Source organism: Amblyomma mixtum, chromosome 1 (assembly GCF_055824585.1).
Source record: "Amblyomma mixtum isolate Tamu chromosome 1, ASM5582458v1, whole genome shotgun sequence".
Lineage (NCBI taxonomy): Eukaryota > Metazoa > Arthropoda > Arachnida > Ixodida > Ixodidae > Amblyomma > Amblyomma mixtum.
The window spans coordinates 135,926,949-135,938,967 of NC_143012.1; the positions used below are offsets into that span (position 1 = coordinate 135,926,949).

At 42.6% G+C, this 12,019-nt stretch overlaps 1 long non-coding RNA gene across 2 annotated transcripts; it reads left to right on the plus strand.

The window, feature by feature from the left end:
- Nucleotides 1-453: 453 nt before the first annotated feature.
- Nucleotides 454-11,054, plus strand: LOC149367678 (uncharacterized). Of its 2 annotated transcripts, none has more exons than XR_016285093.1 (4): nucleotides 454-1,255; nucleotides 4,263-4,415; nucleotides 8,072-8,194; nucleotides 10,973-11,054. It is a non-coding gene; the product is annotated as an uncharacterized LOC149367678 (long non-coding RNA). The 2 variants fall into 2 exon arrangements; XR_016285094.1 differs by having other exon boundaries at nucleotides 454-680.
- The last annotated feature ends 965 nt before the right edge of the window (nucleotides 11,055-12,019 follow it).

Consider the following 12,019-nt stretch of genomic DNA (forward strand, 5'->3'; position numbering starts at 1 on the left):
AGCAAGCGGTCGTACACTCCAATGCGGCGTACGGGCCGCACACATACACACACCGTAACGACAATACAGCGCGCAGGACGCACGCAGCGAACACGGAAGAACAAAAACCGTTCTAAAGCGCCTGTTCACTCAACACCACACATACTCCGCAACTCCGCGCATGGTTCCGACCGTTCCGACTGCGGGCTTGGCTAGCGCTTCGACTCGTCATGGCCAAGCTGCATGCCTTGCGCTCTTGTGGTAACAACGCTCATGAAACGAAAATAAAATTTTAATATGTAAAACCATTCAAGTTGTCAGCTAAAAAAGCTACGGTAAAATTAACTACATCTGATATGTTTTCAAGGTGGTGCGCTTTTGCGGCGTCAGTGATGTAAGCATGGAAGCGAATACGCGAATGGGCCTATGAATTTCCCGTGCAGCTCTGCTAGCCACCACAGCTCTGCAAATGGCATCGTGCTCGGCGTTTTGCGCGGCACTTGCCCGCATGAATTTTACTTCTTCCGTGCACACATGGTTGGTGAGGTGAACGGTGGTCGGTGCGAACAGTTTGAAGTTTAATCGACTGAAAATTGCTCAAGGAAAGTCAGCGGCATTGCATTTTTTATTGTTTCTGGGCATCGCGAGTGACTGGCGGCAGCCACACGGCATCGTCTCCGGTTTGGTGAGCTTGTGAGAAGGTGAGCAATTTGTTCTCAAATTTTGAAAGCGGTTTTTTTGTTTGTATTGTAACCCTGTGTCTCGTCGCATGTTGTGTTCACGGTAACATCAGCACAACGTGCATGCGCTTTCTGTTTCTATTTGAAGTAACATTGGTCGGTCAGCGTAAACTTTTGGATTCAATTAAGCACAAGCTGTCCATGTTGGTAGTGCGTGTTGAATGTGCTTGTCCTGTCCGCTCTCCCTGTGTTCTGCGTGTTTTTCTCTGCGCCGTTTTTAGATGGATCGATACCAACTAGCCCAACTTTCTGCTTTACTGAACTCTATTTGAGATCATTCTGCGCTCGAGATGGTCTTCTGATAATTTATTTATTACCAGGCATAGTCTAGAGATTTGGAACCGTTCATCCCACTGCAACAGTGCTGAAAAGCTGTTTTGTGTTCATGCATCTGCTGTCCTTAAACTTTTCGGTAATCATTCGCGTGGTTCCTTTGGATCTGGACAACTGGCTACTGTTGCTAGGGGCGCCTCGCAGCAGAGCCCCTGGGGACGCCCAGTGGGTCAGCTGTTTGTCCAGGTGCCAAGTTACCAAAGGTACCATTCCAGACATTTTTTTTTCTGTTCATCAACCTCATATTCCTTGCAAAAATTACAGTATGTAATTAGGCACTAAAAAAATTGGTAACTTATACACATTTCAGGACAGTTCAGAGAAATGAAATGAAAATTGGTTTTGAGGAAAGAAAATGGGGCAGTAACTGTCTCACTTCTCTCGGTGGACTCCTGAACCTAAGGGAAGGAATAAACGAGGGAGTCTAGAGAGAAATGCACATGCAGCATCAGTATTCTCTCTGTAGACTTTTCGAGACCTGGATTCATTCCTTCTAGGACAGTGCCAAGCAGTAGGTGAACTGCACACACATTTATTTTCCTCTGGTGCAAAGTAAAGAGTGAAAATGTTATAAGACAAGTCTCTACCCTGTTTCATTCTCACTGCATTTGCTCAAAGCATAATGCGAAATGCTGTTTCTTATACCCTGGTTTCCTTTACTTTGAGCAGTAGGTATTGACAATGAACATCAAGGCAACTCCACTCTCATTGCTTGTTGCTGCTTTTAGGTTTCCTCCATGATTTTCTGTTTGCTCAGTCCTGACCTTAACATATTTTCTTCTGCGGCTTAGCTTCGAACTATTGGCTAGGTTACATGGTTCTTCTACTTCTATGTTCACTGTGAGGTTTGAGAGCTTGTTGCTTTGTTCTTTTTTTATAAGCATCTTTGTCTTCTCGAGGCTGATTGGCAGTCCGGAACAGAGACCACATGCATTGTTTATGTTAAGATGATGACATGATAGCCTAACAAGTCGTATCGTTGCCACTCGAGCCTCTTGTGTACTTGCTTTGTCGCACTGGGAGCAAAAAAGTTTAGCGGAAGTCGCTATGAGGCGCACTTTTGTTTAGACTAGTGGCAAAGGTTTACTGTTGCTTCGCAGTAAAGCACTCCCACCTGTTGCGCACGAGCATTTAGATGGCTGTTAAATGCTACTATCAAGGATTTAGCCATTGTAATGTCGCAGGTCTGTTGTGTAGGATTTCAGATCATTGTCTTGCACTGTCCCTGAAGCCTGTTGTCTGTCAGTCACGCCACTATGCTGTTGTATTTCTGTCCGGTGTAAAAAATATTTTCTGTGATTATGCTACACGCACAGGTTCATGGGGAAGTAAATATTTTGTGTCGCTTCAACCGCATAAAGCTTCAAAATGAACACATGCAAAAACACATGCTGTTAAAAAAGCCTTGGCTTGTGTAACCCAAGTGTGAGGAGAATACTATTATGGCCGGGATTCTTGCATTGCAACTTATTAAATTCCTTTTTTTGTAAAAAGAATGGCGTGAGGTTTCATGAGTTACAGCTCTCTTTCATTGCTTGCTCAGAGAAAGCATTTGTTGTAAGTAAGCAGTAGTCGCTTTTTTCTATTGTTCAAGTAGCAGCATCAGCATGCCTCATCATTTTTGTCTTGAATGACTGAAGGTGCTTCCAGAGCATTGCCTTCTTTTTTTCTTGTTGCTTATTCAGCATGCAATATTGTGTCTATAGATTGCACTTTAGCATTATTTTGCATTCTCCCAAGCAAATTTTAGGGGACCAAATTCAGAAGCATCTTGTATTGGCCTTACATGCTCGCTATTAATGCAGAAGTAATTATATGCCACAATAAACTCCAAATCTACATCCTTCAGAGTGGGTGTAGAAGCTTGTCTCCAGACTCTTGCCTTCAAGGAGTTCTTAAAGGTTTCACATATCTGCTTGGTGTTGGAAGTGACAGCCTTGACTGATAATGATATGCATTAGACACACGTTATGCATTTACAGTTAGGCCGGAACGAAGTGCGAACATACATGTGCAGTACTTTTCTACTTTGCACCGAGGTATACATTTAGAAAGGGTTCATATATGTGTATTAGGTAGATCTCTTACCCTGAAACAGGAATCAGGCTAGCTGCATACTCAAGCTGAAATCACACAGGTGAAATATTTTGTCTTGTTCATAGGCGCTGTTTGCATTTCATTCCAGCCTGATTGTGCACTACTGCCATAGCAGGTACCCCATCTAAACGAGACACTCTCTTGTGGCAAATCATGCGCATATGTTTTAGACACGTGTGTGAAGAAATGTGCAGCTACAAACATTGCATACTTGGTTATTCATAATGCTTTTTTTTTTCTCATGTGCATAGAACAATGTCCAGCTACATTGCTTGCTTTGTTGTTACTACTTCTATTTTTCCGCTAATATTAAACTACATATTAATCTCAGAGACCCGATGTTCAACTGAATGATCCTTCTGTGTCCCACAAGGAAGGCAAAAGCATCACGCCTAGGGCTCATTCACAGCCCTTCATCCCTCTTTTGGTTTCAGTTGGTCAGTTATGCTATTAATGAATATAATCACTTTATAGCACAAGTATCAAGTATATATGAAAATATATTTTGGGCTAAATGAGGTTAACAAGTTTTCCACTCTGCACAATGGTATGGTTGGTCTTGTACATCTTTACTTCGGTGTTAATGTTTCTTTTGTGGTTGCTGTCTAAATAACTTTGCCTCCCTATTGTATCCTAAGTCCTTTTATGCCTCTCTTCCTACTGGCTCTCCCTTTTCAGTCATTCCTTTTTCCTTTAAACTGGCGATTGGTCACAAGCCTGCTGTGGGAATGGCAGCTAGCACTAGGCCCCTTTTTTTCATCGAACCTGCACTGCTAATATTAACACTAATAGTACTGTATCAGTATTTATGTGATACTGCATTTTTTGTTATGCATAAACAGTTGGCTAAGCCAATGGTAGTGGTGTTGAATATCGCAATATATCATGCATATACCTTGCATGCAATATCAGTATCACTTTATTCCCAGGCGTCAGCATAAGAAAAAAAAAGTACATTTTATATGAACAGAAGATGTTACATAAAACTATATCAGTATATTCACTATTGCGCTACCCTCTGTTTCTTTCAGCTCGGCCGTTTGGCTGTAGATATTTTGTGCTTCTTTCCTAGTTTAGTCCACTGAAACTAAAACTTTGCGTTCTGTGTTGCAGGTAGAATCTACAATGAATGCCGCACTGTGTCTTGTAAGCAGGAGGCGGTGTTAATGGAGCCATGAAGTTTTCTTGTGGATGACTAGCGTTGGCCTTATTATGTACTGAACCTCAAGTGTGAAGAGGAAAATGTCGTGTTGGATTTCTGCAGAGGTGAGACATCATGGTGAATCTACCAGTGCAAAAGACGAGACAAGACAGTCGCTGAGTCGCGGCCAAAGTTTATTGAAGTGAATAGGGAATACATGAAGAAGCCAAGCAACACCACAAACCACAAAATTACAGATAAGCATACATGACAACATAAGTCAATGCCCCTGAACATTCCCCTGATCGAGATAGTCCAACTCATTGCGTGTTAGTGCGATAGACAACACACTTGCACATTAGTCACCAAATCGTAAGGTGTGTCTAGCCTCAATAGTCTACCATTTAATCTTCTCTAAATTTACTGCCAAAATGTGTGCTGCCAAAAGGAAAGGGTAGCAGCCTTCACATCCCTTACAATATACAGAAAAGTTAGAACCCCTACCCTCTTGTGCTCCTGTAATCTTACATTGATACACCTTCCAGTTTGACCTATATAGACCCGACCACAAGATATAGTGTCTGATACCATGTTCATTTTACAAGGTACATATACATTTCACTCCACATGTGTACTTTTCTCGAGCCACATTCACAGAATTATTCTTAACAATTTTATATGTATTAACTAACTTATTAGGGGCCTAGAAAATCGCTTTTCCATCATACCTTCTGGCCACATTTTTCGAATTGTGCGACAATCTATGTACGTATGGTAACACAACCGGTCTTTTGGCATCTTGCTGGCTGGCCCCGGCCTGATTGCGCCGGTCACCGTGAAAAGCTTTCGGCTTCTTTAACAATTTATTGTATGCTCTTGCAATAACCTGGTTAGGAAATCCTGCGTTCATTAACCTAAAATGTGCTCTTGGAAACTAGTCATCATGCTGTGAAAGCATGACTTCATCAATTCTGAGCCCAGGCTTGACAGTCCAATGCTATCTTTCACTAGCTTGTAATAGCCAACCTGTGCCCAAGTAGCAGCTTAACACTCCTGGGTGAATATCACCAGCACACATGGTGTGTGCAGATCAAGGTAAGGTCCAGAAACCGCAGCTCTTTTTGTGGCGACATTTGCTCCAAGGTAAACCTAAGACAAAGGCCTTGCTCCTTAAACATCTGGAGAATATGTTCATGTCCCAAACTATCAGAGCCTTTGTAAAACACCAGAAAATCATCAACATAGCAAAGATTTTTCCCCCAGTCCATGCAAGTCCTTGACAATCATTCTATCCACCCTGCTTAAAATATCTCTTAGCACAAGGCCCATCTTCGAACCACTACATATACCAGATTTTTGAACACATACCACACTACAATAGTCTACAACCATGCTCTTAAAATAAATGCTATTCACTAGCATGCTCTTCAGATAAATTTCAGAAAAGGGTTCTTTCAAAATTTTGTCTGGTTATTTGCAAAAGCATCTGTCTACTTCACATCTTGAAGATCCGTTTCTTGTACTCAATTCGCAGCGTGGTTGAGTATCTTATGAATGGCAATCTAGCGGATTGTCTGGCGGTTAGTGTCGATGTAGAACTGTTTTATTCCATCCCGTATGAGGACCTCTTGAAAAACTTGTGAATGTGTATATCGGAGCACAATGATGAGCTTGTGTTTGGGAACAGGTGCGTAATAGTCTTTTTTTTTTTGGACCTACCCCCTTTTATTTGAAGAGCATGTTTGTGGAGTATGGCTGTGCGGCATATGTTCAAAAGTCTAGTATATGCATCGATTTAATGCCCCTGTGCTAAGTAATATTCTCTTAAGCAGGGTGGATGGAGTGATTGCCAAGAACTTGCGCTGGGCTGGGGGAAAATCTTCACTGCGTCTGATTTTCTGGTCTTTTACAAAAGGTTGCGATAGTGTGGGACCTGTGCATATTGTCAAGTTGTTTAAGGAGCAAGGCCTTTCTTAACTTAGGTTTTCCTTGGAGGAAATGTCCCATCAAAAAGAGCTGCGGTTTCTGGGCTTCACCTTGATGTTCTGCACATGCCATGTATGATGCTGATATTCACCCAGGAGTGTCAAGCAGCTACTTGACTGTTGGCTGAACCATTCTAAGCTAGTAAAAGATAGCACTACGTCATCTACGCTAGGCTCGGTATTGATGAAGTGATGCTTTCACAGCATGACAAGTGGTCTCCAAGAGCAGATTTTAAGGCTTACGAAAGCATTATTCCCCAACCATGCTATTGCAAGAGTGTGTGATAAATTGTTAAAGCTGAGCGTATAAGATGCTAAAGGTAAGAATGGCACAGCATCATGTAATGAGGACAGCAGGAGAGCACACACGCATTAGTGCCAACCTTGGAGCGGATACAGAATCCAAGAGCGTGTGCTTGACATTCAGCGTTGGCAGTCAAGGATCGGGCTCATTCAATCTTGAATATTCAGATCAGTGTTTTCTCATTTCCTTGACTGTCAGTGCTGATTGTCAAGAACGCGCTCTTGGATATTGTGTCCGCTCCAAGGTTGGCACTTGTGCGTGTGCTTGCTGTCCTGCTGTCCTTATTACTTGATGCTGCGCCATTCTTCCCTTTAGCATGTTAAAGCTAAAACCCCTTCACAGAGATTGGCAGGATACGGCCGGGGCCAGCCATCGAGATGCCAAAAGATCGACTGTGTTACTGTATATACGTAGATTGTCGCACAATTTGAAAAATGCGGTCAGAAGGTATGGCGCAGAAATGGTGCTCTTGGCCCTAATAAGTTGTCTACAATCTGTAAAATTGTGAAGAATAATTTTGTGAATTTGGTCCGGGAAAAGCATATGTGCCTTGTAAAATGTATGTGGTGTATCGGATACTGTTATCTTGGGATTGGGTTTATGTTGGTCAAACTCGAAGGTGTGTGAATGTAAGACTACGGGAGCACAACAGATATTTGGATATTGATAGGGGTTCTACTTATCTGTACATCGCAAGGAATGTGAAGGCTGCTAGCCATTCCTTTTGGCAACACTCATTTTGGCGATACATTCGGAGCAGATTAACCGGAAAATTATCGAGGCTAGACACATCTTATGACTCGGTGACAAATCTGTGAGTGTGCTGTCCATCACGTTAATATGCAACAAGTTTGACTGTCTAGATAAGAGGAAAGTTAAGGGTGATCTTTTACTCATGTTGTGGTATAGCTTATCTGTAACTGTGTGGTTTGTGGTGGTGTTTGGGTATATACTCCCTGTTTACTTCCATAAACTTCAGTTGCGAGTCAGCGCCTGTTTTGTCTCCTTTCTTGTCATTGTCTCGTGCTGGTAGGTTCATGTACTTGCAGAGTAGATTCACTGAATTGTATACTTGCAGAGGCTTGTGAAGAAAAACCAGAGGAATTTTCTTTCCTTTGTCTGGAATCGAAGTTAAAATTTTTTTCGCATGTTTGCAGCATGAAATTCCATTCTGGAAGGGTAAACCCACTAAATTGTACATTTTGTGTGCAAGGGTACTGATGCTTGCATGAAACTGAAAACATTCGTCCAGGCTATCTGGCTAGCTTCCTTCTTCCTTGTGCCCAGGTTTTTTTAAACAATACTTTGTCAGATTTATTTTGACTAGAATTTCTAACATGTTAATACACCACATTTCGTGATCATATACAACAAAATTCAAAACATGATGATCACTGGTATGGTTTAGTCTGGGGTAGAATGATGAGAAGTTCCTAGTATATAGTAAAATTTAATATTACTAGTCTAACAAACAAAATTGCTCTTTTTTTAGTGGAAAATTTTGCTACCAGAGAGTTGGAGTGGCATGGCGTGATGAAGACTTGGACAGTATGCATTCCAAAGTACCTGTATTCATGTCGGCACGAGAACTTGCGCGCACTGCTTCAAAAAGTTGGTGAGTACTTTGGTGCTGTGCTTCTGCTTAAATAGATAGGTAGATATTTTATTTTAAATGTGCCTGAACAGCCAATTGGCCTAAACGAGTGCACGCTAAGTCAATACAAACACCATGACATGAACAGACATAATACAGAAAAATGATCACCAATACGATGATAATAATAGTAAAGAAAAAGAAGCATAATGAAATAAACAATGAAAAAAGCAAATTAGGCAAATATTTCTGTGTCATAAAAAGTTGAATTGTATTATTTGTAAACGAGTCATTGGTGAAATGGCATGCATGTCAGGATAAAATCTATCATAGCATTTGGTGGTTTTTCCCTGAGGCACACGAAATCGCAGTAACATCAATAACTGCTCACAGTCAAAAGAGCCGAGCACAACTTTATGTAGAAAATGCATGTCACATGTGAGTCACTTGTCATAAAGAGGTCTGCTAGAAGAATGTCGTAGTCTTAGAAACGACAGCGCTCAATATATCTATCACAAAGGATGCATACAATCTTCTGCTGAACATTTTCGATTTCATTGCCAGAGGTAACAGAGGCACTATTCCAAGCTACTGATGCAAACTAGAGACGTGGCATCACGAGAGCACAGTGGCCAAATTTTATTTTTAATCTGAATAGGAGTGTGTATCTGAAAATTTCAGCAAAAATTGAGTAGCATTTAGGTATTCTTACACGAAATACCACTGTTAAAATTGGTTATAAATGATGTCTCACATGTACACTTATCTGCTGAATATAGTAAGCATGGATTGCGACCTGAGTGCCTCCGATGTATGAAAAAAATGGCCAGGTTACTGCATGACACGTGGAGCAACCCAGTGTAGCACATTCAGGCTTCATGGAGTGGAAAATGAAGGCAGTAATAACTTTAAGAATAGAAAACACAGGACCAGGAAGCTGACAGAACACACTGACACTCGGTGCATGAAGGGCATTATGGAGTTGCCTGTCGTGTCGTGCAAGATGGAGGTCGCACAGACAGATGTTAAACATGAGTCGATACAGATACCTTCTGTCATTACGTAGTACTCACTGCAGAACTCAACAAGCAAGAAGGAAAGGTAACAGCTGACCATGGCCAGACTCTTGTGCTTTCCTCCGCAAGCAATCTGGAAGCGCACCTCTTCGAAGTCTTTTATGCTTTCGCTCGACATATACATCATTGCTGCATGTGTCGGGGAAAAGTACATACCCTTGATATCAAGTGACAGAGCATTCACAGTGCCCAGTAACAGCTCACTGAGGTGTTCTGATGCATCTGCAGGGCACCTCATGAGAGATTGTTAGGCTTCAGAGCACTCAATCTACAGGGCGCCTCATGAGAAATTCTTAGGCTTCAGAACACTCAGCCCTTGCAGAAATTGTTTCAAAGTTTGTTGCCACATGAACCTCTTCGTAATAATGACCCTAAAAGGTGAGCCTTCCTTTAGTGTCACAAAAAGGCCTAGGACATGGGTCTTTTTTGCTCCTTCATTAGAACCAAAATGTTTGCGAGCGAGATCTTTCACAGATATGGAATGATTTCACGAAATGTCAGAGAAGACTGAAGCTGTGCGAAGCAATACCAGCAACAGCCCTGCTGCAGTGGCTCAGTGGTTGCGGCGCTCGGCTGCTGATCCGAAAGATGCGGGTTCGATCCCGGCCGAATTTCGATGGAGGCGAAATTCTAGAGGCCCGTGTGCTGTGCGATGTCAGTGCACGTTAAAGAACCCCAGGTGGTCGAAATTTCCGGAGCCCTTCACTACGGTGTCCCTCATAGCCTGAGTTGCTTTGGGACGTTAAACCCCAATAACCAAACCAAGCAATACCAGTAGCAAACACATCACAGCTGTTGAAGAAGCTGGAAGATTCATGCCTTCATCCTTTTTCTACATCAGACACATGACGACACTTCGTCTTTCTGGGCCGTCATTTTGAAAAGGTTAACATGGCAGCGGCCTTCAGTTAAATTTCTGCAAAGAGCCGTTTGTGGAATTTGAGCATCTGTTCCTCGTGAGGCACGCTGCAGAGATATTTGAATACCTTAGTGAGCTGCAACCAGCACCTGTGACTGCATTTTCGCTGACATCAGAGATTAGTACATTTTCTTAAGGTGCTGAGATAATGGAAACTATGACTGAAAGCATAAGGTTTCGGGGAAGTATACTTCCTGATTGCTTGTTGGCAAGTGCTGGGTTACCACCAATCCAATGGGTACAAGCTTTCTCCTCACCTGGTGCTCGTCTTTAGGGTAAAATGCCTGCCAAATGGTTCGTTGCCCCACCTTGAGATGAAGAAAATACCTTGTGCCATGGTGCTCTTTGTCCTCAGATTCCCTCGCGCCATCAAAAATCACAATCATCATCATGCTTGTGGGCAAGTGTCCGGCCTTTTTCAGATGTTACCAATGTTCCTTGCTCGCTAAGTTGTGCATTGAGAACTATGTAATGAAAGGTATCTGCATTGAATTGTATTTGGCACCCATCCTTAGCTACTTTCTATTTCCACGATATTGTAGACAACCGTAAAGACTTTCATGCACACAGTGGTGTCCGAGTAAGCGCATTTTGTCTGCTTCTTCCTGGCCCTGTGGTTTTTGCTGTTTACTGTTATGAAAAATGTATTTTAGGCAATGAATCATATGGGTTTGGTTCTCAGTAAATGGCTTTTACAAGCTTCTACGAAAGCCGATTGTTCAATAGCGGATGGTTCAAATGTATTTGTGAAATTTATAATTTGTGTTGTGTGGCTACTAAATGAGGATTTTTTTATCTTTTCAGATGAATCCGACAGCAATGTTTAGAGGTACAGCGTATACAATTTGTCATGAAAATAAAACGTATGTACTTGTACTCACCCAAACACTTGCCACTCTTTCATTCTAAGCTGCATTCTTTGTATGTGTGCAATACATAATATGCATGAAAGTCTTGTACAAAGTACTTATTTCCTCGGCCTCTGGACTGCTATATCTGCAGTGAACATTCTGGACAGAAGCTATACACAGATGCATGTGCATGTACTACTCAAAGTACTATCGAGAGCAAAAATAACAGACCCCTGCCAGCGCGTGCCGATCTGTGCCAAACTGCATGCAAGCGCCGCTTGACGAAGCACTCCAGATGCTGAGACAAGTGCAGTGGCACGCAATGCGTAGCGCTCCTCGAGATGGGCGCACGCCACTGAGCTGGTCTTGGCTCTAGGAGCGCTTCGTCAGGCGGTGCTCACATGCAGTTTGGCGTGGATCGGCACACACTGGCAGGGGTCTTATTTTTGCTCTCGATAGTACATAATTACAATGCAGATTATTTCTGTTCTAGATCAGATGACTTCCAAGTGAACGGAGGAAGTATGCATACACATTACGGGGCCTTTAATAAGGACACAACAGAAGCATTCGTTGCAAAAAAACGATTTCATTATCGTGCATAGCATAGCATAACTTTCCGTTACCAAGAATGTGACAACCGTCAGACGGAGTCGCTGTATTCATGTTGCGGAAAAGCCTCCGGCAACGCATTACCAGCGGGTTTCTCTGTACTGTGGAGCTTTTTTTTTTACAGTGTTGGCTGCATTTGTTTTTCAGTCCCGGACTGTCCGAGACTACTTGCGGACTGGAGTCCGGTATTTGTTTTTCTCGGGCAGCCCGAAAGTTCCGCTCACCTGCCTGCATCACCATAGCAACGCGTTCGTTTTTAGCCTATGGCAGTCCGCGGGCTGCTTGGGGCTGCTGAGAAGGCAGCAGACGATAGCTGCGCGCCGCGCTGGCAGCCATATTAAGTTAGACTCCGTGTGCATTTTGAGTGCTTTTCGTGTTCCTGGAGGTC